Below are 26,161 nucleotides of genomic sequence, written 5' to 3' on the forward strand. Positions count from 1 at the left end.
CAAAGCGTAGTTGGCAGAAGTTGTGATTTAAAAACTGATAAAATTGGAAGTTTTAGATCATTTTTGAGGCATAACTTCTCTTGAAGCTACATATTGAGAATTGAATGGGCCAGACCCCTCTCTGCACTTGGAGGGGATGGCGATCCAGAGAGGCACAAAGCATTCGTTAGCCTCATCTGTTTGGGCAGAGGAACTCGGTCTTGCAGGCCCAGGCCCCACCGATAGCTCTTTTCAGGTATAAAAGAGGATAAAAAGGAGTAAATGAGAACCTGAAGTTCCATGGCAAGACCACTAGAACAGGATTTACCCAGACAAGATACACTGGAACTGCAGTTTCAGCTACCGATTTACTTGCCACCGCGCCAGGATGAGCTCAGCTTCCTGCACAGACATAAGTTACGTACATGCAACACGAAGAGCTTCAAGTTATTGAGCTGGAAGGTGGCTGTTTCACACCTCAAACTGCTTCTCTGGCTTTCAAAACCTCCTCTCCCTCACCCAAGGCATTGAGATTCAACTGTAGTTCTTGATGTCCATATCTCTGACTTTCTTCCTGCTGTAAATGTCTGTATGGGTCCAATATTTTCAAGGAAAAAAAGGGGAAGTCGGGTTGACGATGCAGTAGATAAAAGTGAATCCTACACCCCTACCCTACACCGTCTGCTCCTTATCTTCTACCCTCTCCTCTGGTTAACTCGTGTTTGTTCTCACTGCTTTAAAAAAGAAAGTGTGTTTTTACAGAATGAAAGCCAAACACAGTATCGGTCGTGCTGCGGAGGCTGTGGGTCAATGGCAGCAGCAGCTCCTCCCTCAAATAGTGTTTGTGCTCCTGTGCGAAACTCATATCCTGGAGAAGGGCAGACGAGACTTGCAGGGAGTCAGAATTATGGAGACACTCAAACATTATTGTTTGAGTCTCTCTCTTGTGAGACCCCACCTGCAGTCCTGTGTCCGGTTCCGGAATCCCCAACTTAAGAAGGAGATGGAACTGTCGGAACGAGTCTAGAGGAGGCTACGAAGATGATCCAAGGGCTGGAGCAACTCTGCTATGAGGACAGGCTGAGAGAACTGGGGTTGTTCAGCCCGGAGAAGAGAAGGCTCCAAGATCTTAGAGCAGCTTCCCAGTACCTGAAGGGGCTCCAGGAAAGCTGCAGAGGTGCTTTCTACAAGGGCATGGAGAGATAGGATGAGGGGGAATGGCTTTAGGTTGGAAGAGAGAAGATTTACTTTAGACATTAGGAAGAAATTCTTTATGATGAGGGTGGAGAGGCCCTGGCCCAGGTTGCCCAGAGCAGTGGTGGCTGCCCCATCCCTGGAGGGGTTCAAGGCCAGGTTGGATGGGGCTTGGAGCCCCTGATCCAGTGGGAGGTGCCCCTGTCCGTGGCAGGAGGTGGAACTGGGTGACCTTTATGGTCCCTTTCAACCCAAACCATTCTATGACTCTATGATTCTAAGATTATTAATGTAAGAGATAACCATGTGCTTTCCTCTTCTATAAAACCTCCTCACTCCACCCTTCTCTAAACACATCCCTGTTCACTCTTTTCAGCTCTTCCGTCTCCACTGGAGCTATTTGTAGCAAGGACCTTAAAAGAGCACTTCTGTGTTTCGTGAAGTTACTACTGATATAGAAAGTGAGACTCATAGCTGGAAAAAAGTAATGCAAATACCCCTTCAGCACTAAAACACTGCAGCACACCATGACGTGGGGTCCTGCTTGGTCTGCCTAGGTCCAACCTCCCTTGCCAAAGGGTTTTTGGGAATTTCAGTTAACATTTTGTGGAGCGGCCCATAGATTTGGGCAAGAAAGACTTTGAAAAGAGCTTTGAAATAGTGTAAGACTGCATAGGTCAGCTTCAAAGCATGCAGGTTCCTTCTCCCAATCTGCGGTTGAATGCTTGGTAGCAGTTTCACACTGACATTTAGTTGGGAAAAAAAAGAAAGACAGAAAAAAATCATGTTGTCTCAGTGAGGTTTTTCCCACTTCCTTATTGAGAAAAGCTTTAAACAATGCATTAACTCAGGTCAGCCTTCTCTTCTGCAGCTGCTACCGATTCATCAGAACAACACAACTCACACTTTAGCAGAGTTGGTCTTCTGACCATCACTGCAAGAGCCAGGAATTTATGCATCGCTAGGTGAGGGAATGTCAGACTAAAAGAACCCACTCATCTTTTGGGGTCCTACCCGTCAGTAGGTGCTTGAAAAAGTGCCAAGTCCACAGCCAAAAAGAACCTGTCTAGAGTATAAATGGTTGGACTCGATGATCCGGTGGGTCTCTTCCAACCTGGTGGTTCTATGATTCTATGATTAGCTACAAAACCACGGCACCAAGACACCAAACCAACTGAAACCCACGTTCCACCAAAGGAAGAAAATAAGATGACACTTGTTAAAAACCTGAACCCCACTACAGATCTGGTCTGGGGCTTGAGGAGTAGAACTATAGCACAATCCTCTCAAACCCCAGGCACAGCTTCCCTGTCTCCCTGCCTCTCTCTCTCTCTACTCGGATGCTATCGATGAGCTTCCTCGCCTGCCCACGTTTCAGATGGAACTGAAATTAAGGCAGTTCCGTTTTTGGCCGTGTCAGTTTAAGGCACACGGTTGCAGCATGGGCCTGGGGTGGTTATTTAAATACAGCCGGCACTGTCAGCAAGGAGCAGTTTCACTTTGTGTCAGCAAGGACTTAAAAAAATAAGAGTTGGAGCACTAAACACACCCCCCTACCTTAAAACACATTCAACACCATTTAAAGTTAGCGTGTTTAAGAGGAAAAAAAAGACTTCCCTTGTGTATCTAAGAGTTCCAAAGTGAAAATAAATAGAATGCCTGACTGATTAAAAGACTGGTGAGTCAGATCAGCAGTTGCTATTCCAGGATGCTCTCACAGCCTTCCCCTCCTTTTCTTTAACAACTGTCATCCATTCAGCTCTGTGAGGGGCTCCTCCACAACCATGTCCGGTTCCCCCATTCCAGTTGTGCAGCATGCGGGTTCACCTGCAGATCACCAGGTAAAGCTCAGCCTGCTACCCAAACCACCAGGGAGGATTTCACTATCAGCCTTACGTTCGGGAGTGAGTTATGTTAGGAGTGATAATAAATACGTAAACATATTCTTTCAAGTGGTTTGATAGTAAATACTTCAAAATCCCATTTCAGCCATCTGCCTTGCTTACTGTAAACAGCAGGATAATGAGCTTCAATTGTCTCTGCAGTTGCCAGACACGAGGATATTGCAACAGTTTGGTTAAAAAGTCTGTAGGAAAATACCTGACTGGGTTTAACCATCGGCAGAAATCCTGTAAGTATCTAAACAAAACTATCTCCGTTTCCTCAAGCGCCAGCTTGAGCACAACTCACCCCGTAACAACCCTTTTCATGTTGTTGAACAAAGATACAAATAATACCGTTTGCCCAGAGTTTAAAAACATCACCACAGCCCCATCCAGTCCAAGCAGCAGCTCCTTTTCCCAAACTGCTTTGCAAACAAGAAAGCATCAGAACAGAATCAACCCAACAAGGCTCCTGGCTCTGCTCTTCACACACCAGCTCTCAGAACACGCCTTAACGACCACCTGAATTTTCAGACCCACTTGTGGAGTGGAGTTATTGCCTAACTTATTCCAAGATGGGTTAATAAAGCACCTCAATGGAAAACTTCCAATAATAACCACAAACTCACATTAAATTTGATTCTGACCAAGCAAGCAGCACTGAGTTTTCACCAGTTATTATCATTCATTGTTCTGCAGCTTGAAAGTTTCAATCACAAAGTGCCATGTAAGCCCACAAGGAAGCAGTAAGGCCAAAATGCTAGGCAAACCCAAAAGTTTATTAAATTCACTACAGAGGGAAGCATTTCTATGTAATCAGAATTTACAGTTTGTCCTGTGAATTCAGTTATGATGATTTTATGCTATAAAACAGGAATATGAACCGACTGAAGTAGTTTCTAACTGTCTAGCCTGATCAAACACCCGTGAGGCAAACTTCCACGCCAACTGCAGCAGAGAACTGCCTTTCAGACAAGATGAGGTCCTTATCTTCCAGGGCTCTGAAGTCCCTAAGCTGTGACCAGCAACTCCCGGTTTCCCAGACTGGAGGTCCAGGACTCCACGTCTTTCTCTCAGAGCCTCCTTCTGCTCCCCCCTCCATCCTCTAATGTCCATCTCCCAGCAACTCCAGACCCTTTCCTGGCTCGAGTCTCTTCTACTCCAAGCCAGCTGCTCTATTTGAACCTTGGAAATCTTTCAGTCTTCCAGACCTCCACTCTCCTGTCTCCACAACTGATGCTCGCCAGGAAGCTTCAAAAGTTGCACCAGAAGGGTTCAAGTGGCAGCACAGTCACATTTGCTCCCTTCCCCTCAGCAGCCAGAGCAACAATTCGGCACCACATCACCACTAGAACCGTGGCCCAGCTCCACCTTCTCACACCTAGCCCTGAAATGAGCTTTGGGACAGACAGTGGCAGAGTTCACAAACTCCAGGGACACTGGATTGGGTCCCACAAACCCTTTAGGCTTTTTGGGTTGTTTCATGTTTGTTTGTTACACTCCACAGCACGCTACGCAAGGATTAACTCCCTTACAGCAGTTAAAATTTAATAGTTAATAGCAAATGACTCATTCCGAAGGAATCTAGCAGCCGTGCCAGTAACAGATTTTAACTTAGTTAAAATGCAATACGGCAGCACCCTACAGCCACACATTTCAAAGCCCGACTCGATTATTCTTATCATCAATGTCGCAGCAAAGGAGTTGTTACTCACAAAAGAGTTCAGAAAGCCAGCTGAAAAAGAAACGCAGCCCTTGTTTATGGATGCTGGTTTCAAATTGCTGCTTCTTACATGTGCAAAGCGCCGAACGCGGGTTCTGCTGCAACCGACAGGAGCAGACAGGAAGCATCTGAGATCAACCACAGCAGCAACTTATTAATCAGCGAAGAAGCGTTTTAACCTCTTGCCAGAAATAAAAATTTGGTGTCGGAGGGAGGAGAGGGCCAGGGCTTGGCCGGACGCAGCTCTCGCTCAGGTGTGCAGTGTGGCTGCAGCTCCGGGGCTGCCTCCTCAGCGTCACGCTGCCAGGCCGGGGCCGAGGATCCCAGTGGGAAGCGGGAAGGGGACTCAAGGGGGAAAAGGGGATCCAGAGGGGAAGGGATCTGGGCGGAAAAGGGATCCAAGGGGGAAAAGGGATCCAAGGGGGAAAAAGGATCCAAGGGGGAAGGGATCCAAGGGGGAAAAGGGATCCAAGGGGGAAGGGGTCTAAGCAGAAAAGGGATCCAAGGGGGAAAAGGGATCCAAGGGGGAAGGGGTCTAAGCAGAAAAGGGATCCAAGGGAGAAAGGGGATCCAAGGGAAAAGGGAATCCAAGGAGGAAAAGGGATCAAAGGGGATCAAAGAGAAAAGAGGATTCAAGGGGAAAAGGGATTCAAGAGGAAAGGGGATTCAAGGGGAAAGGGGATTCAAGAGGAAAGGGGATTCAAGGGGAAAGGGGATTCAAGGGGGAAAAGGGATCCAAGGGGGAAAAGGGGATTCAGGGGGAAAGGGGATTCAAGGGGAAAGGGGATTCGAGGGGAAAGGGGATTCAAGGGGGAAGGGATCCAAGGGGGAAAGGAACCTGCACCTCAGCGCACAGGGCAGAGCTGCGGATCCCGGGATGGGGGCAGCCGGCAGCGAAAGGCTCCAAAGCAGCCCCGGGAGCCCGTTCCCCGGCGGGGACAGCTCCGAGCGCCCCGGGGCCCCCCCAGCTCCCGAGGGCTCCGCTCTCTCCTCCCACCGGGGCTCCGGTTTCCCACTGATCACGGGGGGCCCGGTCGCCCTTCCTGTTCCCCGCCGTCCCCCCGCGGCCCGACCCCGAGCGGGTCCCCCCGAGTCCCCCCGGGCCGAGGAACCCCCGCTCCCCGCACGTACCGGCCGGCGCGGCGCCTCCGGCCTCCCCGCAGCGCCGCTCGCTGACAGCGCGGGCCCCGCCCCCTCGCGGCGCGCCGGCCAATCAGCGCCGCGCTCCGCCGCCCCAGCCCCGCCCACCGCCCCCCTCGCCGCCAATCAGCGCCGCCCCCCGCCGCGCCGCAGCCAGTCAGCGCCGCGCCAAAGCCCGGCCCCGCCCCCCGGCTCCCCGGCGGGGGTGGCGCGGGTTTCCCAGAAGTGGGCGGGGCTTCCTGACAGGCGGGGCGCGTGCGCGGGGGCGGGGGGAGGTTCTGAGAAGCGGAGTCACTAAAGGGGGAAGAGCCCTCTGAGCTCCCACAGGCCGAGCGGGGCCGCGCCGGCTGCCCGCTGTCCCCAGGTGCCACCCCCACGCGGTGTCTGAACCCCTCCAGGGATGGAGACTCCCCCCCTGCCCTGGGCAGCCTCTGCCAGGGCGTCGCCGCTCTGTCAGTGAAGAAATTGTCCCAATATCCAATCTGAACCTCTGGTGCAGCTTGAGGCCATTTCCTCTCATCCCATCACTTGTCACTTGGGAGCAGAGCCCAGCGCCCACCTCACCACAACCTCCTTTCCAGGAGCTGCACAGAGCGATAAGGTCTTCCCTCAGCCTCCTCCAGACCAAACAGTCCCAGGTCCCTCAGCTGCTTTTCATAGCCCTTTTCCTCCAGCCCCTTCCCCAGCTCCGTTCCCTTCTCTGGACTCGCTCCAGCCCCTCAATGTCCTCCTTGCACTGAGGGGCCCAAAACTGAACCCAGGATTTGAGGTTTGGCCTCACCAGCACCAAGCACAGGGGGATGATCCCTGTCCTGCTCCTGCTGGCCACCCCATGGCTGATCCAAGCCAAGATGCCATTGGCCTTCTTGGCCACCTGGGCCACTGCTGGCTCATGTTCAGCCACTGTCATCAAGCACCCCCAGGTCCTTCTCCTCCAGGCAGCTTTCCAGCCGCTCTTCCCAAGCCTGGAGCTGCACGGGGCTGTTGTGTCCCAGGCACAGGACTTGGCACTTGGCCTGGTTGAACCTCATCCCATTGGTCTCAGCCTTTGATCAGCCTGTCCCAATCCCTCTGTAGAGCCTCTCCGCCCTCAAGCAGATCGACACTCCTGCCCATGACTAGTATCATGCATGATCATCCCTCATGTTGGGCACGCTCAGCCCTGTCCCTGCGACCCCAGGGACATGGGAGGAAGCTGGAGCACCTCCTGTACAAGGACAGGCTGAGAGAGTTGAAGGGAAGGCTCTGAGGAGACCTTAGAACCACTTCCAGCACTTGAAAGGGGCTCCAGGAAAGCTGGGGAGGACTTTTAACAAGGGCCTGGAGTGATGGGACAAGAGGGAATGGCTTTAAATTGGAAGGGGGAAGATGTAGATTAGACGTTAGGAAGAGATTCTACACACTGAGGGTTGGGAGGCGCTTGCCCAGGTTGCCCAGAGCAGTGGTGGCTGCTCCAACCCTGGAGGGGTTCCAGGCCAGGTTGGATGGGGCTTGGAACAACCGGATCTGGTGGGAGGTGTCCCTGCCCATGGCAGGGATTGGAACAAGATGGGCTTTAATATCCCTTCCAACCCAACCCATTCTGTGATTCTATGAACAAGGAGGCCAGAGCTGCTGGGGTAGTGCTGTGTCTGTAAACTGCCTCTTTGGGGAGTAAAATCTAACTGCTTTTGACCTTCTGATGCTTTTTTCTTCTTTTTTTCTTTCTTTCCCTGCTTAAGACTGATACCTCTTGGCAATTAAGCACTCAAAGAAAGGCTACAAGAAGGGATCTCTGTGTGTGATGTCAGGGCTGCATCGGAGCCATAGAATCATAGAATGTTTTTGGTTGGATGTGACCTTGAAGATCATGCAGTTCCACCTCCCTGCCATGGGAGAGAGGAGGATGAGCCTTCCTCCTCAGTCCCCAGGGAGGTGACTGGAAGGGTTCCAGTCCTTCTGTGGAGATAATATATTGAGTAGCGTAAGTTTGGGATAACTTTGATAGTTTTCCCCCTCATCGGTCTCTGATGCTCCCCAGTGAGCAGCAGTTTATTCCTTATGACTATTGTTATTCTTTGCTTTGGCACTGAAGATAGGAGTCATTTTGGGTAACTCCTGTCCCTTGTGTCAGACAGGACATGCAAAAGAAGATTGCCAGAGATAATGATTTCAGAGCTTTCAAAAAGGTCTCTTATAGACTTGCTTGTCACCTCTGGCTCTGGACTCCCTGTATGTCGCTGTGTGACATACACTCTGTTTTGTCCCATGTAGGGGGATGACTCACAGTTGTGGTGAAGAGTCTCTATGATTGCCACCGTGATGCTGCTCTGAGTGGTCATGAAATCTGCAGTAGCAAGATCCCATCTCCCTCATCTTCAGTATTGACTGGCTCTGTGCAGGTGCCTTTTCTGCTCAGGCTCTTAAAAAAGAGAACTTCTCAGTCCTGAGAGCTCTTTCATAGGACAATAGAGCTGTATTGTTTGGCAAAATAATCCTGTTCCCTGATTATAGTACAAACCCAGAATTAAATGTCGCAGTAAGTCACTATCATACGTGGTGTGTTGTAGTCAACAAGCTATTCTGCAGGCTGCTCCAATCCGTTTAGAAATTATTGAAGTGGAAGTAGAAAATGCCAGGGGTGGGGATGCTCTCATCAGATCAGCTCTTAAGGGGGTAGCTGGTGGTTACTGGTGGGATTCGTTCCTTCCTGTGGGAACTACTTAAAAGGAGGTTGCAGAGAGGTGACTGTTGGTCTCTTCTCCCAAGTGATAGGTGGTAGAACCAAGAGGAAATGGCCTCAAGTTGCACCGGGACAGGTTCAGACTAGACATCAGGAAAAATTTCTTCACCGAAAGGGTTCTCAGGTACTGGCAGAGGCTGCCCAGGGAGGTGGTGGAGTCTCCATCCCTGGAGGTGTTTAAAAGATGGGGAGATGAGGTGCTTGGGGTCATGATTTAGTAGTAGACAGGTACGATTTGAGTTGATGATCTCCAAGGTCTTTTCCAACCTAATGATTCCATGACTCTATGACTCCATAACAGTGTTATATATATATAATATAACTCTCAACTCTGAGAGGGAGGTATGGAGATAACTGTGCTTTGGAGAGGGCGGAGGGGTGTTGTTCTGTGTGCTCCTGCACTTCAGCAGTACATGTTTTGGTCACAGAATGCAAGATCTGCCCCATCTCCAACATCCTGTGAGTGAAGAATCATTCTTGCCTTCAAGCACAAGAAAAGCCTCAAGTCAGGAAGGAGTCGCAGTAATGGCTGGTCACAGCTTTTTCCAACCTTTCTTGCTTTTTTAAGCTCCCTTAGAGAATGTGAGAAGTCTGCTAAAGATAAAGGACACGATATAAAAGATGGAGATGTCTGCTAAAGATAAAGAACAATGAGAAAAATGTTTACAAAGCAAAGCTTTGCAGAAGTTAAAATAATTTGACAACAGTTCTGCCTTTAAAGACCTGAGGCAGGCTTTGTCAGGTTATTTTTGCCAGAGTAGTTGAGGTGATCATAATGGTGTATTTAGAGGTATTTATCACTTGATATTTTTATCACAGTGGAAAGAGGATAAACTAAATTTTAACAAAATGTAATGGACCTTAATATTCATTTTGTAGGTTTTGAACAATCATAGAATCACCAGATTGGAAAAGACCCATCCAATCATCGAGTCCAACCATTCATATCAAATTGTAAACCATGCCCCTTTCCATTGAAGTTCCATTCTGAAGTTCTTGTCTGAAGAGAGTGGCCAGGATGCACACAAGACTGAGTCTGAGAAGCACACGGGGAGCCTGCTACAAGACGAGGTTCAATACTAAAATCCAGAACGCTCTGCTTTTCTTCAGTGGTTGAGTTATGTGAAAGGAATCAATGTTCTCAATCACATATCTCTAGAGGAGTTTGTCATTCCTGAACCTGTGAAAAATGTCTTGAAAGCACAAAGTGTAAGTAATGTGGTAATGACTGCCCCAGTAAGCAAACGGTGTTCGTGGTGTACAGTAATAGCTAAAAGATGCAAAGAGTCCATTCGCTGGAAGTAACATGAGCACGTACTGATCTGTCAGAGCACTTCCGACACCTCTCTGGCAGAAAAAGCCTGTTTGGAGGCGGGTGAGAACACCACCTGTCCGACCCACCAGAGCAGAAGCCACCCGGCTGGTGGAGGTGAGGCTGGGAGGTGGGCGCTGGCTGCGCGAGCACGGCTCTGCCCCTTGGTAGTTACGGGGCACATACAGCCAAGCGCTGGTTTCTGTTGTGGCAATAAAACCCACAAGTAGTTATCAACAGGAGTACAAACGGCGTGAATGCAAATAGAATTGTGTTCCTATTTATGTAAACTGTGCAGGGTGCATCAGTTACTTGACTTGGAGAGTTAACACAAATAGCTACATCTATAATTGGTGCAAAATAAGAACAGCCCTTCGTTTGGGTGACCCAATAATGGCAAGACCTATTTTTTGGAACGTGGGCTGTGATTACAGTTGCAGCTCAGAGAGCACAGTTAGTTTCACAAAAGGCCTTTTGTTCCTGCCTGGCTTGATTACGGTGAACTACCCTGTGACCACTGATCAAAAGATGCTTTTAGCTTGGAGGTTTTGACCTGTTATTCTAAGTTTGGTGCTCGCTGCATGCGTGTGAGCCAAGAGCAGCGTGTTGCAAGTACAGAGCTGTAAAGAACTTGAAGCAGGCGGGTCTTTGGCAGCGTGCGCTTCAGCCTGGATCTAGAGGTGGAGGCAGCTCCTGCCCTGTTGGCTAATCTTCAGCCTCATTCCACCAAACCTTCAACCCCTGTGGCATCGCACCTTTTTCACAAAGGAGTATTGTGACTGCTTTACTCCCCCTCAGCCATTTTCCTACCACCCCCAAATTCATCCAACTACAGCCCATGCTCCCCTGTCCTAATCCACGTTCTTTACACCCAGTCCAGCTCACTTGTAGCGCTGCTGTTGTCCTATGCAGAGGCAAGAGTTGGACTTGATGGTCCTTATGGGTCCCTTCCAACTCAGCACATCCTATGATTCTACGCTGCGCTCACAGCGCAGGAGACATGGGCGTCTCTGCCTTAGCACTGTATAGTTGCTGCTGCCTTTTGCAGACTCCCTCTTCTTGGTTCGAGGAGAAGTCTGTCTAGAAAGCTGCCTGAAGGAGAGGGACCTGGGGGTGTTGGTTGACAGGGACTGGCCATGAGCCAGCAGGGGCCCAGGTGGCCAAGAAGGCCAATGGCATCTTGGCTTGGATCAGACACGGCGTGGCCAGCAGGGCCAGGGAGGTTCTTCTCCCTCTGGACTTGGCCCTGGTGAGACCGCTCCTCGAATCCTGGGGTCATTTCTGGGCCCCTCACCACAAGAAGGATGTTGAGGCTCTGGAGCGAGTCCAGAGAAGAGCAACAAAGCTGGGGAAGGGGCTGGAGAGCAGGTCTTACGAGGAGCGTCTGAGAGAGCTGGGGGTGTTTAGCCTGGAGAAGAGGAGGCTGAGGGGAGACCTCATTGCTCTCTACAACTACCTGAAAGGAGGTTGTGGAGAGGAGGGTGCTGGGCTTTTCTCCCAAGTGACAGGGGACAGGATGAGAGGGAATGGCCTCAAGCTCCACCAGGGGAGGTTTAGGCTGGACATTCGGAAAAAATTCTTCACAGAAAGGGTCATTGGGCAGTGGCAGAGGCTGCCCAGGGAGGGGGTTGAGTCACCTTCCCTGGAGGTGTTTAAGGCACGGGTGGATGAGGTGCTAAGGGACATGGTTTAGTGTTGGATAGGAATGGTTGGACTCGATGATCCGGTGGGTCTCTTCCAACCTAGTTATTCTATGATTCTATGACTGCGGTGTCCCTCCTGCATGGGAAGAGCTCCTCCACCAGGTAGTGTGGGTAATGATGACAAAGCAGCGCTCTGGCCTCTGGCGGGGACTCGGGATTGATGTGTCAGCTGCAGGAACACTCCGTTAGTGTGGGACACTGGACCTTTCAAACCCAAGCGGACCAGATTCGGACCCCGCTTGGTTCGCTGTAACTTCCAGAGCCAAATGGAGCCAGAAAGCATCGAGTGGGACTCTTGGCTCTTTCGTTCTTCAGAACTTACACCTGAAGCAACTGGTTGAAAACTTCACCATTAAAGTTTCACTTCCCGAATAGTACTGTGCTATAAATACCCGGTGCAGCGGGATATGACATTTACTCCCACACATGAGACACAGCATGCTTTGTAACTTACACACTCTGAGCCTTAACCCTTGAGCTCTCTTTGAGTAAACACAAGGCAAAGAACCCTCCTCTTTTGCCCCAGAGGCTCATGTTGCAGCCTGGGAGCTGCTGCGGGGTAAACGGGAGCAGTATTGCACAGGGGATTATTGCACTTAGTATGGAAAACCTCAGTTCTTTGAGCTCTTTGGATATAATGTTGCTAAAGATATTGCTTTAGGAATAACAGTGCTTCCTAGGCACTCTTATCTAGGGATCTCAGAGCGCTTTCCTGCCCAAAGCAAAAGAAGTATTTAAGGTAGTTTGCTTTAATTCCAAATCTGCAACTGATTTATGATCCGTGAAAAATTCCTTAGCTCCTTAGTGCCAGCCCCATGCAAAAGAGAGGATCCTGCTTTTCTCTCCTTCTTTACACCTTGCGCATGTTGTGTACGTATACCAGACACTTCAGCAATGTCCCTGTCCTTTATAGGGGGCCCCGAAGGGCTCAGGTGCTGATTTATAAATACCTTATATAAATATATAAACATTCTCTCTATATATCTCAGGATGAGTAGGTCTGTAGTATCCCTTTCTTATTGAGAAAGTGGTGAAGACCCCTAGATTGGTAATGTAAAAATTAATGGCTCATCTCATCTTCTTGCCTAACCTAACTTCCAGCAAGCCGTCTATCACAGCTGGGCTTGAACTCGAGCAAGGTTAGCAAAGTAGTCTCACACTGCAGCCTCCCTTGGAGGGAAGGGAAAAGGGATTTTAAAAGCCCTTACTAGTATAATGCTGGCACACGGCTGTTTCTCTGGTGTTAAGAGAATCTATAGAAGAGATGTTGATATCCCTGGAGGTGTTCAAGGCCAGGTTGGATGGGACTTGGAGCAACATGTTGCAGTGGGACGTGTCCCTGCCCATGGCATGGGAGTGGAATCCAAACCATTCTGTGAGTCTAAGAGGTCCGCAGAAATTAATCCTAACATCAGAAACTGGCTGCGTGTGTTGTCTCGCTGGGGTGGGAGATTGGAAAACAAACAAATCCAGGCCTTTGTGGAATGGGTCTGATTCTGATCTCAGTTACACAACACTCCTGCAATTCCTTCCAACTGAATGGCATATTCATGGCTTGTGTCAGTGACAAATGAGAAACAGCCTCAGTGGTGTTCAGGAGTTTTTCCTCAGCTCCTTTGAATACCAAGCAGTTCCAATTAATCAGACTTTGGCCCTGCAGCAAATACGCTTCTGTACAGCTTCCTCTTATCTTTGCCAAAATATGATCAAATCGCTTGTCTTTCTGCACAAGTTCTGCTTTTGGCACTGGTCTATCACCAGGAAACACATGTCAGCGCTTTAGCAGTTGGGTGTCCTGTTCAGAACGGGCTCTTGATCCGAGTTGGGAGCGTATGGAGCAGGGCTTGGGCTTGAGCTGGCTCTCATTGCTCATTTATGGTTCGGAGCATCGAGCAAGCATTGATTTTTACCTTTCTGCTGTGGGGTCACCTGAGGATTTCAGGCGTCACCACCCAACTTCTGTGAAGCTGAATCTTCATCAGATTCTTCTGCAGAGGCACCAGCTCTTGCGTATAGAAAGAGGAAATGAGCACTGGAAAGATAAAGCCGAGATTATTAAAAGCCACCTCTGATTTGGGGACTCGGCTGCTCTGTTCTAGGAAATGTAAGCGTTCTTTTTCTTGTTGATTACAGGATCTCCTGTAGTGACCAGTCCTGTTTGGGACGAGGTTTAAAGGGTTTCCAAACCCAGCTCCCTAAAAATCACTTCTTGGAGAGTCGTGTTGCCTCAGAAGATGACAGTCATCAACGTGACAGCATCTCGGGTATTAAAGGACATCCTGGCAAACGAGCACAAAAGCTTTGTCAGAATAGCACAGGTATTACAGAATATTCATGTGGTGTTTTTCTCTTTTAAGCCCCAGCTCTGAGAGTTTAGCAGTAAATGAAATATTCAAATGTTGCTTTTTAAAAAAAAATAAATTCATTATGCTTTTTAATTCTTTAAGTTATAGTTTGGAGGGATCAAGCCCATGGATTCTGAGAAGCTGTGACATTGACAGCACTACTTTGGTTAAACGCTCCTCGCTTTAACTGGTAACTCCTTAACCCAAAATGAACAACGGCTTCCTCCAAGGGAGCTGCTGTAATCAACTTGTTGGAGCCATCTGTCAGAAATACATCCCAGATACAATTGTTATTTGTCACACTTAGAGCTACAAATCCAGTGCTTTTTTTGAGGGGGGAAAATGTGCTGGGTTTTCATTCAAGCTCCTAGAGGGAATGAGAAGTTGATGGAGATACCTATCCCTAGCAGCTAACAGGAGATCAGGATCCGAGGATTTTTACAAGGGCCTCTAGTGATGGCACAAGAGAGAGAACAGCTTCAAATTGGAGGGGGGAATATTTAGATCAGGCATTAGGAAGAAATTCTTCATGATGAGGGTGGGGAGGCCCTGGCCCAGGCTGCCCCGAGCAGGGGTGGCTGCCCCATCCCTGGAGGTGTTCCAGGCCAGGTTGGATGGGGCTTGGAGCAACCAGATCTAGTGGGAGGTGTCCGTGCCCATGGCAGGGGTGGGACTGGATGGCCTTTTAGGTCCCTTCCAACCCAAACCATTCCATGATTCCATGATTCTATGTATCTGTGATTAAGGATTTCAGCAGAAAGAGGAGTCGGCACTGGGATTCACTCTGCAGGTTTGGCATGGTGTATAAACAGGTCTTTGTTCTTCCATAGCCAGCCTTGTCACATCCCACTGTAACTTCACTACGTGACACAACGCTGATGAACCATTCATGATCGTTAGTAGATCCCTGACAGTCAGTTATACATTCCCAAGCAGAGAAGCTGCAGGCAGAGCCCAAAAGCCACATCGACTTGCTAGGTTCCTGAGCTGTACGGTGTAGGTCATTCCTGAATAATATGAGGCTTGTTGCAAGCTTGACGCCTGGCAAAAAGATCTAGGCTTTACCTTTCAGCCAGGTGACCAGCTCTACCATTCGGTGCAGCAGTGCAGCACCTCTTCACAGTGCTTCTCACATTTGACAGTGTTGGTTTGACTCCAGTACATCTGCTGGTGTGCTCTTCCTTCTGCAGGCTGCACGTGGAGGCAGGTCAGCGGGGAACAGCCCTTCATTTTTGAGAATTGATGTAGATGACAATTTTTGAAATCCATAGGATGTGGACAGAAACTGATGGGTTTGCTCAGGTTGCAAAATTTCCTCCTCTCTGGATTGCAATAATCTATAAATGACTGTTTTCGCGTCCATCCCTCTCTCTCCTCTGTATGCAGGGAGGGTAGGAAGGTGCACAACGTCACACCTGTACTCCTACCTTTCAGATATGGTTTTGTCCACACAGTGGGGCTGATCTCTGCTGGGCAATGAAGCCGAAGGAGGCTGGTGAGACCGCTCCTCGAATCCTGTGTTCAGTTCTGGGCCCCTCACCACAAGAAGGATGTTGAGGCTCTGGAGCGAGTCTGGAGAAGAGCAACGAAGCTGGTGAAGGGGCTGGAGAGCAGGTCTTATGAGGAACAGCTGAGAGAGCTGGGGGTGTTTAGCCTGGAGAAGAGGAGGCTGAGGGGTCACCTCATTGCTCTCTCCAACTACCTGAAAGGAGGTTGTGGAGAGGAGGGAGCTGGGCTCTTCTCCCAAGTGACAGGGGACAGGACAAGAGGGAATGGCCTCAAGCTGCACCAGGGGAGGTTTAGGCTGAACATTAGGAAAAAATTCTTCACAGAAAGGGTCATTGGGCACTGGCAGAGGCTGCCCAGGGAGGGGGTTGAGTCACCTTCCCTGGAGGGGTTTAAGGGATGTGTGAATGAGGTGCTCAGGGACATGGGTTAGTGTTGGATAGGAATGGTTGGACTCGATGATCCGGTGGGTCTCTTCCAACCTGGTTATTCTATGATTCTATGAATAAGTGGTACGTGTTGCCAAGGACCCAGTTGTGCAGGGTTACCTGGAGTAAAGCCTCTGCTGAAGGGCAGAGGGAGGCAGAGGGGGCCGTGGCTTTGGATGAGTTGGGCAGGGTGAATATGTGCTGCAATGCGCGCTGACTCAAGGACACTTTCCCTACGCTGCAGTTTCTTTCCCTGGCAGGCTGAACGCAGCCTCAGGTCTTGCCTTGGAGAAGAAGGAGGGCTCGCTCTGGGTCCAGAGGCTTTGAAGCATTACTGCTCCCCACACTAGGGATGAAGGCTTTGGAGCAAACTCTCAAATGGACACATCTGTGGGCCCAAACTTCTGCTTCAGGCATTTCAACTCTGCAGTCACTGCTGAATGCCATAATTTGGGATCTTGTGAAGCAGCATGAGGTCTGTGTCTGAGGCAGTCAGGATTCCTGGCCTCTGTGCAGCCTCTCACCATGTCAGGAAGAGCTGCTCCATCTTCCCGTGAGACTGAAACGGTCAGAGCCCTCTCTGACTAACAGCGATGTGGTAGCATGGACAGGAACAGATCCAGGGATATGGTAGGAGAGCAGAGAGGAAACCCCGCGGGCATTGGGACAGGCAGCCCTCGAAGAGGCTCAGCTAGCGGCCGCTGATGTTGTGCAGCCTCCTTTTGGGAATGTCCCCTTTCATCCTGTCCTCTGCCTGAACCTTCAGAAATCCTGAGCAGTTGATAAGCTGTCTCCTCTTACAGGCATTCAGATGATCTGAATGAATACTGTTCTGGGTTGTTACCCACAGAGAGATGGGTGGGTTGCCCCTGTGCCTTCGCCATCCACCCTAGGAACTCCGCTAGCTCTGTTCAGTGCTGCTCCAGCATAGAATAACAAAATGACTATGTGCCATTCTAATGCGGGTTACTGATTTTCTCAGATTAGAAATATGATAAAATGTTCAAAATATTCACGTTTTCTCTTGTTTCTCATTTTTGGTGGGAAGGGCTACCAAGAAACAGAGAAACAGAAAAGGAAAGGCAGTCAACCACTGTTGGGCTAGAGTCACCTCATTCCCAGGGCTTTACTCAGTTCTTGCTCTGGGTATTCTCTCCTTTCCTGAGCTTCCCAGCCTTCCACCCAGCTCCTCGGTCCAGTGCCACCTCCACTGGCATCCCTGGTCTCCATCACAACTTTGCTGATCTCTCAATTTCAAAATCTTACTTCCATCCACCCGACCACCTGTCCATCTATACCTCCCTCCCTTTATTTCCCATGAAAACTGTGCCCATAAGACAATTCACACAAACCTTGGAGCTTTAACTCCCTCTTTGTGATGCCTTTTATTTTTAACTTTACCAGAGGAGGATGATCCTAGAATCATAGTCACAGAATGGTTTGGGTTGGAGGGGTTGGAGGGTTTGGATGGAGGGGGAACCCCTCCATCCCTGGAGGGGTTCAAGGCCAGGCTGGATGGGGCTTGGAGCCCCTGATCCAGTGGGAGGTGTCCCTGCCCATGGCAGGGGTGGAACTGGATGGGCTTTGAGGTCCTGTCCAACTCAAACCATTCCTCGATTCCCTGATTCTAAAGTCCTCTGCAGTGTTTGTTGCGATGGATCTGCTGGGTGCCAAACCCTACTGTGCAGGCAGGGAGTGGAACACAAACTCCTGCTGGGGCCTGGCCAGGGGAGCTGCTCCTTTCCTGCCAGGCATGGACTTCTCTGTTGATCAAATCAGACGGAAGTTTTGGAGGAAAAGGAAATGGAGTCAACAAGGGCTTTCCGGGCATCGGCGTACACATGGCCTGACCTCCCTCCTCGCTTTGCACTGTTTGGATATAGAAATGGAGGCTGTTCTTGCAGGTGGACTCAAGACCAAGAAAGAAGACAGAGTGTATTTGGTCCTTCCTGTCAGAAGCTCAAACCAGCTCAAACCTCTTCCTTGGGTACAATCAGAGGGGACCTATCTAGACCTGGTCATGGGACTGTTGGGATGAGGCTGCGGGTCTTTTGCTGCAAAAGACAAATTGGGAAGGGTTAATAAAGACAAGAGTGACTGGGAGTGGGACAAACCCATCTAACAGAGTAAAGCAGTGCTATAGTGAGTTTGTTTAACTAAGAAAGTTAAGGAATGACTCAATCCCAGTCCCCAGTGACAATTGTGATGTTTATTTTAACAAGTAGAAGAATAACAAGTGCCAACAGGCAGGAGGAGAAAGGGAGCAGAGTCAGGATGGGGTGAAGAGTGGGAAAGGCTTATTGGAACCATGCTAATGATTCTCCATCAGCGAAGTCCTGAAATCAAATAAAGTGTCTGTGGAAGCTGCAGGCTTGACCAGAAATTCCTGCAATAAAATAAAGGAGTCCTGCCACAACATGGAGTTGTAGCAAAAGGTGAAGTCATTGTTATGTCCTTTCCCTGCCTTGTGTCCTGTTGTCAATGATCTGACTCAGAGACAAACTCTGTCTTTTGGCTTGTGTAGCGCCGGATGCAAAAGGAGCCCAGTTCATTGACAGGATCCCAAGATGCTCTTGCAACACACATCACGGGGAAAAGCTGCCGCGCTGCCAAGTTAAGATGAGAGCCTGATTCTCTTCTCCATATATGCAGGCTTCGGCATGTCTTAACTGATCAAATTATTTTAGATAAGAGCAACAAGTCTCGTATTCGATAGAAATCAGCTTCTACCCCATGAAGATAAGAAATAGGTTTCTGGTGTTTAACATACATGTAGAAGTTCATAAAGTCACTTTAAAAATAAAGGAAACCAATCTCTTTCTTAAGAAAATGAGGTCTGAGGAGAATATAAAGCATCTTTCATCCCTAGAAGGGATGTAGAACATTCCCCTCCCAGCCACATGAGGTCTCAGAGCTCTGGATGAAGGAGCCTGCGCTGCCAGCCAGGACTGGGCTGCAACCCCAGGAGCCACATGTTTTCTCCCTGTTCCTCAAGCAGAAAGTGGCATCTCAGCCTGTTTCACCCAAGGGCTGCCCAGGCTGTTTTAAAAAGTCCAGACCACTTTTGCCAGTGATGCTGTTTTTAGGACTGATTTTAGGAGTATTGTGTCCAGTTCTGGAGTCCTTAACATAAGAAGGAGATGGAGCTGTTGGAACGAGTCCAGAGGAGGCTACAAGGATGATCAGAGGGCTGGAGCACCTCCCTCACAAGGACAGACTGAGAGAGTTGGGGTTGTTCAGCCTGGAGAAGAGAAGACTCCTGGGAGACCTTAGAGCAGCTTCCAGCACTTGAAAGGGGCTCCAGGAAAGCTGGGGAAGGACTTTTTACAAGAGCCTGGAGTGATGGGATGAGGGGAATGGCTTTAAATTGGAAGGGGGAAGATGTGGATTAGACATTAGGAAGAAATTCTTCACACTGAGGGTGGGGAGGCCCTGGCCCAGGTTGCCCAGAGCAGTGGTGGCTGCCCCATCCCTGGAGGGGTTCAAGGCCAGGTTGGATGGGACTTTGAGCCCCTGATCCAGTGGGAGGTGCCCCTGCCCATGGCAGAGGGTGGGACTGGATGGGCTTTGAGGTCCCTTCCAACTCAACCCAGTGTATGATTCATTCTATGATTCTATGGTTCCTCTGCTCCTTCACTTTGGAAACAGCATTGCTGTGATCTGCTCTGTATTTATCCAGTGAAGAGTGTAGACCTAAAGCCAAATTGCTGCCGAGTCATGGTTGGACTCGATGATCTGGTGGGTCTCTTCCAACCTGGTTATTCTATGATTCTATGATTCTATGAGTCCACTGTGCACAGACAGAGTGACAGACTGCAGGGTGAATCCTCTTACCTTCTGCACATGCAGCTTCAGCCACCTGGATTCATTCAGTCCTGAGCTGGTCAGGGAGCCAGACACGTGAATGTATGGGCTGCATCTGTCTCATCTACACACACGCGGCACAAGGAATTGCTCCAAGGTTGCCTTGAGTTTTTCTTGGAGAACTGTAGAGGATTTACCTTTCAGTGAAAGTACAAGGAAGCTTTGGGCATGATGGTGCTGGTCAGACAAGCTTCTGAGCTGTGCTCGCTCCAGCTCTCAACCATCGCTCTGCTGGAGCAGGCACAGTCAGCTGAGCTGTTGCAGTGTTTGTTTGGTGTCATGGAAGTGGAGTAGTGGAGTTTCTGGACACTCTGGTGGCTCCAGGCTGGGGCAAAGAGGGGCTGGGTGATGGTGGATGCCCGTCCAGGCTGTCCTTCCCCATGCTGCCACTTTATAGCTCAAGCAAATGAGGACAAATCCGTGCAATTCCCTGGGGAAATGCAGGCAGAGATGGGTGGGAGGTTGCTACCCAGTTCGTGTTCTTGGCTGTTAAATATGAAATAATCGAATCATAGAATGCTTTGAGTTGGAAGACGCTTTCACAGGTCATCCAGTCCAACCCTCCTGCAGGAGCAGGGATATCGTTAAGCAGATCAGGTTGCTCAGAGCCCCTTCCAACCTGACCTGGAATGTTTCCAGGGATGAGCAACCTGGGCCACGGCCTCCCCACCCTCAGTGTAAAAAATGTCTTCTTCACATCCAATCTAAATCTCTCCTCCTTTAGTTTAAAACCTCCTCATCCTGTCACAACAGGCCTTGCCAAGGACTCTGACCCCAGCTCTCCTGGAGACCCTTTCAGCACTGGAAGCTGCTCCAAGGTCTCCCTGGAGCCTTCTCCTCTCCAGGCTGAACAACCCCAACTCTCTCAGCCTGTCCTCATACAGGAGATCTTCCAGCCCTTGGATCATCTCCATGGTCTCCTCTGGATCCATTTGAACAGCTCCATGTCCTTCCTGTGCTGGGGACTCCAGAACTGAACACAGGGCTCCAGGGTGGGTCTTACGAGAGCAGAGCAGAGGGGCAGAATCCCCTCCCTAACCTACTGCTCCCCCTGCTTTGGATGCAGCCTGGGACACGGTTGGCTTTATGAGCTACGGTTGAGCTTCTTATCCACCAACACCCCCAAGTCCTCTTCAGGACTGCTCCCAATCCTTCCTCAATCCATGTTGTTTTCCGTTAAAAATAAAATGTTGCATTAATGTGCAGATTGAAGATCCATCAGGCAAAGCACCTTGACACCAAGTGGTGTTGGAGCAAGCACTCCCCAGCAGTGTCTTCGGGAGCTGAGGGATGAGATTGAATCATAGAATCATAGAATTCATAGAATCATAGAATCACCAGGTTGGAAGAGACCCACCGGATCATCGAGTCCAACTATTCCCATCAAACACTAACCCATGTCCCTCAGCACCTCGTCCACCCGTCCCTTAAACACCTCCAGGGAAGGTGACTCAACCCCCTCCCTGGGCAGCCTCTGCCAGTGCCCAATGACTCTTTCTGTGAAGAATTTTTTCCTTATGTCCAGCCTAAACCTCCCCTGGTGGAGCTTGAGGCCATTCCCTCTCGTCCTGTCCCCTGTCCCTTGGGAGAAGAGCCCAGCTCCCTCCTCTCCACAACCTCCTTTCTCTGTGTCACCTCTGGTTCTGCTGTGCTGGGGGGAAAACCCTCAGCAGCTAACAGGGTAGGTGGGAAGTAACCCAAGGACAGGTCCTCTCCCAGCAAACCCTCCTGGTTTCCAGCAATCTGCAGCTTTGGGACTTTCTGACTCGGGTGTCCTCTCCGGACCGGTGCCCCTTGATAGCTCCCACTTTTGGAGACGAGCTGACAGGAGGAGACTGGGAGGTCTCTGTGACCCACACTGAGGCATTCAGCAGCATCTCTGCATGCATCAACCACTCTCAGCATTTTCCTTTCTGCAGGAATTAGGAATGTTGAAAATTGGCACCTGCATTTCTCCGCCTGTGTCGCGAGTGCCAGGAGGGGCGGCTGGGCCGGCCACTGCCCCTTCCCAGTATCGGTGTGCGCCTGGAAAACAAACGGACCCAACCAGCGCTCAGGTCTCTTCCAGAAACAATTACATCATGCCGAAGCCATCAAGCATGTGATTTCCCAGCCCTGCAACCGAAAGGAGCCTCTCTCCAGGAGAGAGAGAGAGGCTGTGCAAGATCCATCTGGAATTCAGGGGGAAAAGCTTCATGCTCTTTCCAGAGAGACTGTGTCCAAGCAGGAGCTCTGCGACAGGAGGTGGGACTGTAGCTTGGTCCCTCTGAGACATCGTGCAGGAGGACAGGCTGCAGCCTTTGGAGACAGAAAACACTTGAAAGTTTTGATCTGTCTTTTTTTTTTTTTTTTTGAGCCCGTTTCCTGGGAAACTGGCTTATTTCTCTCGGAGTCATGAAAATATTGATGCAGGTTTCCAAAGAGGGTGTTGGAATCATAGAATCACTAGGTTGGAAAAGACCTTTGAGATCATCAAGCCCAACTGTACCTGCCCACTACTGAACTATCCCTAAGCACCTCATCTACCCAGCTTTTAAACCCTCCCAGGAGCCTCCTTTAAACCCTCCACCACCATCCTGGTCAGCCCCTGCCAGGGCCTGAGAACTCTTTCAGTCAAGAAATTTGTCCTGATGTCCAATCTGAACCTGCCCTGGGGCAACTTGAGGCCATTCCCTCTCCTCCCATCACTTGTCACTTGGGAGAAGAGCCCAGCACCCACCTCACCACAACCTCCTTTCCAGGAGCTGCAGAGAGCGATGAGCTCTCCCCTTGCCTTCACTGCTCCAGGCTAAACAACCCCATGTCCCTCAGCTGCCTCTCATAACCCCTGTTCTCCAGCCCCTTCTTCAGCTCCGTTCCCTTCTCTGGACACGCTCTAGCCCCTCAATGTCCTTCTTGCACTGAGGGGCCCAAAACTGAACCCAGGATGTGAGGTGCAGCCTCACCAGTGCCAAGTCTAGAGGCCCAATTCCTGCCCTGCTCCTGCTGACCACCCCATGGCTGATCCAAGCCAGGATGCTGGTGGCCTTCTTGGCCACCTGGGCCACTGCTGGCTCGTGTTCAGCCACTGTCACCCAATGCCTCCAGCTTGTTCTCTGCCAGGCAGCTTTCCAGCTGTTCTTCCCCAAGCCTGGAAGGGGAGCAGAGGGGATGCACCTCCTGGTTTCATGTGTTGGGGCAAGGGAATGCAGGGACATCTCAGATTTTCTAACCCCGTGCTCTGTGTAGCATAATAGCATGTGGCAGAGAGCATAGAGCGCAGAGTGTAGAGCATATGAGCAGCCTGATCTGGTTGGAGAACACTGCAGGGATGTTGGACTGGATGACCTGTAAAGGTCCCTTCCAACCCAAACCGTTCCACGATTCTCTAGAGCCTAAAGCACTGAGCCCCCATGGCTGTACAGGTCAAATTGCGCTGCCGAATCCCACAGGCAGCAGAAGGTCTGGCTTTCTTCTGCACCCGTGCTCTCACCAGCACCTCCGTCCCTTGTCCCATTTTCCTGCAGCCTCATGATCCGCGGGAGGGAAGCGCCGGGTTGGGCATCTCCGCTCGGGCATTGAGTGCCGGCCTGACTCACGGCCCACGTGGACGCGGCACAAGGATCGTCTTTGATCCGTGCACAGCGAGGAGGCTGCAGGAACAAGGACAGAGGCCACAAATGCTGCAGAGGAGCTAATCCAAGCAAGGAAACCCACTGGGAACTGTTGGCTGAGACAAACCCCGGTCTCAGGAGGCTCAGGTGTGCTTCCCCAGCCGGGACAGGCAAGTTTGCTACTCACAGAGCCTGGCTGGGAGCAAAGTTTTGTGAAACCTTCCAGCTTCTCTTTCCTGAAAGCTCAGTTTTGTGGATTTAGCAGATGTCTTTGTTGGAAGCCTGGGTACCTGCCAAGGATTACTGTAAACACTTGGCAAGGTGCAGCCTCTTGGCTCTGGCGCTCGGCGGCGGAGGGGGAAGCGCGTTTCACTGCACTGAGTGCAGGGTTGATGGTCACGCTCCCAAGAAGCTGTTAACTGGAAACACCCCGGGCAGGGGTGATGTAGCAAAACCCACATCCCTGAAACACCAGGCATATTTTGGGTTTCCCACCTATCTTCCCAAGGAGAGGGAAAGGGGTTCCTTGCCCATTTACTGGGAATGGATCTGTTCTCAGAGTCCCGTGTGGTTGGACATGGTCCCACGTGATGGGCAGCGTGAAGACAGCATCTGCGTGGGGCCAGGAGTCAGAGACAAGATGACAATCTAGGGTCTAATCTAGGCCTGAGCGGCTGTGGCCAGGAGTTTCTGCCATGGAATTGGGAACAGCTCATGCTCCATAGCATCAGGAGAGGGCTAGGAGATGACAGATAACCTTTGCTGTTGCTTGGGGAGGATTTTGCGTCTTTGCAGCCACACTTGAGCTAAAAGAGAGTGCAGGAGGACTCCCTCACTTTGTGATGGAGTAAAGACCCATGCAATGTGTTATGTTTGTCCACACCATCACCGGAGGATGCTGTGCTTTCAGGCATGAGTCCTGCGGGAGCATCACCTTCAGCTCCAGCTCCCGAACACCAGGAGCCACGTTCAAATGCAGCGTTTTGACCCCAAAGGACTCTGGAGAAGACACCTGGGTGATGCAGAACAGCCCTGAGTAACTCGTATTGGAAGCAAAATGCTTTCTAGAGAAGGTCTACAACCTTATTTCAGCCTGGCAGTGACTGAACCTGCCAGCACCTCAGGGAGTGGCTCCAACAATTTATTACCTTCCCTGTTAAAATATGAGCTGTGTTTCCAGTTGCAACCCTCCTCGGCTGGCCAGCACTGCTGGCTTGAGGTCTCCTTTTCTCTGCCAGACAGAAGAACTCTCCAGTGTCAAACTTCTGTTTCCTGTGGGAACTGACAGTGGTGGAGTCTTTCCTGAGCTGTGGGTAGCACCACAGGTGTGGGATCACAATCCCACTCTGGATTCCCCAGTCTGCCAACACGTGCTCCCAGCCTGTGGTCCATCATCCCACCTTCCAGATCCCAATGTCCCCATCCTACATCACATATACACGGTAACCCCCATCCTATACATCCGAACTCTGTGCAGTGCTGGGCCTCATCGTTTAAGGAGAAGATGAAGGTCTAATGCACCCAGAGGAGGGCACATAGCTGGAAGGCACATCCTGGGAGGAGCGGGTGAGGACTTTGGGTTTGCCTGGTTCAGTGAGCAGGAGCCTGAGGGGCCACCTCAGTGCTCTCTGCAGCTTCCTGAGGAGGGGACGTGGAGAGGCTGAGCTCTTCTCCCTGGAATCCAGAGATAGGACACGTGGTTATGGTTCTAAGCTGCATCAGGGGAGGTTTAAACTGGATATTTGGAAGCATTTGTTTACCAACAAGGTGGTCAAACCCTGGAACAGGCTGCCTAGAGAGACGGCCAATGCCTTGTGGCTGTCAGAGGCTGTTCTCATTCGGACAATGCTCTTCATACCCTGCTTTGACTTTTGGTCAGCCCTGAAGTGGTCAGGCAGTTGGACTGGATGATCCTTGTAAATCCCTTCTGACTTAAATATTCTATTCTATTCTATTCTATTCTATTCTATTCTATTCTATTCTATTCTATTCTATTCTATTCTATTCTATTCTATTCTATTCTATTCTATTCTATTCTATTCTATTCTATTCACAAACTCAACATGAGCTGGCCCAGAAGGCCAACTGTATCCTGGGCTGCATCAAAAGGAGTGTGGCCAGCAGGGTGAGGAAAGTGATTCTGCCCCTCTATTCCTCTCTTGTGAGACCTCCCCTGGAGTCCTGTGTCTAGTTCTGGAGTCCTAAACATAAGAAGGAGATGGAGCTGTTGGAACGGGTCCAGAGGAGGCTACAAGGATGATCAGAGGGCTGGAGCGCCTTCCATCCGAGACAGGCTGAGAGAGTTGGGGTTGTTCAGCCTGGAGAAGAGAAAGCTCTGAGGAGATCTTATAGTGACCTTCCAGTATCTAAAGGGGCTCCAGGAGTGGGAGGGAGTGTTTACAAAGGCCTGGAGTGAAAGGAGGAGGGAGAATGGGAGAGAGGCAGATTTAGACTAGACATAAGGGGAATTTCTTCACTATGAGAGTGATGAGGCCCTGGCCCGGGTTGCCCAGAGCAGTGGTGGCTGCCCCATCCCTGGAGGGGTTCAAGGCCAGGTTGGATGGACCTTGGGCAGCCTGATCCAGTGGGAGGTGTCCCTGCCCATGGCAGGGGCGTTGGAACTGGATGATCTTTAAGGTCCCTTCCAACCCCAACTATTCTATGATTCAATTATATTCTATTCTTGTCTAGTCTAGTCTGTTCTCTTCTGTTCCATCCCATCCCATCCCACCCCATCCCATCCCATCCCATCCCGCATGACCTCCATTT

General features: G+C 50.3%; 1 protein-coding gene across 1 annotated transcript in view; it reads right to left on the reverse strand.

Moving 5' to 3' along the window:
* MAP3K14 (mitogen-activated protein kinase kinase kinase 14) overlaps window positions 1–5,949 on the reverse strand; it is a 29,571-nt gene extending 23,622 nt beyond the window's left edge. The window contains exon 1 of the mRNA XM_069877124.1: window positions 5,911–5,949. The gene's annotated coding sequence lies outside the window, so the exon portion shown is untranslated. The remainder of the gene's footprint in view (window positions 1–5,910) is intronic.
* Window positions 5,950–26,161: the final 20,212 nt, after the last annotated feature.

This window comes from Phaenicophaeus curvirostris, chromosome 26, assembly GCF_032191515.1.
Source record: "Phaenicophaeus curvirostris isolate KB17595 chromosome 26, BPBGC_Pcur_1.0, whole genome shotgun sequence".
Lineage (NCBI taxonomy): Eukaryota > Metazoa > Chordata > Aves > Cuculiformes > Cuculidae > Phaenicophaeus > Phaenicophaeus curvirostris.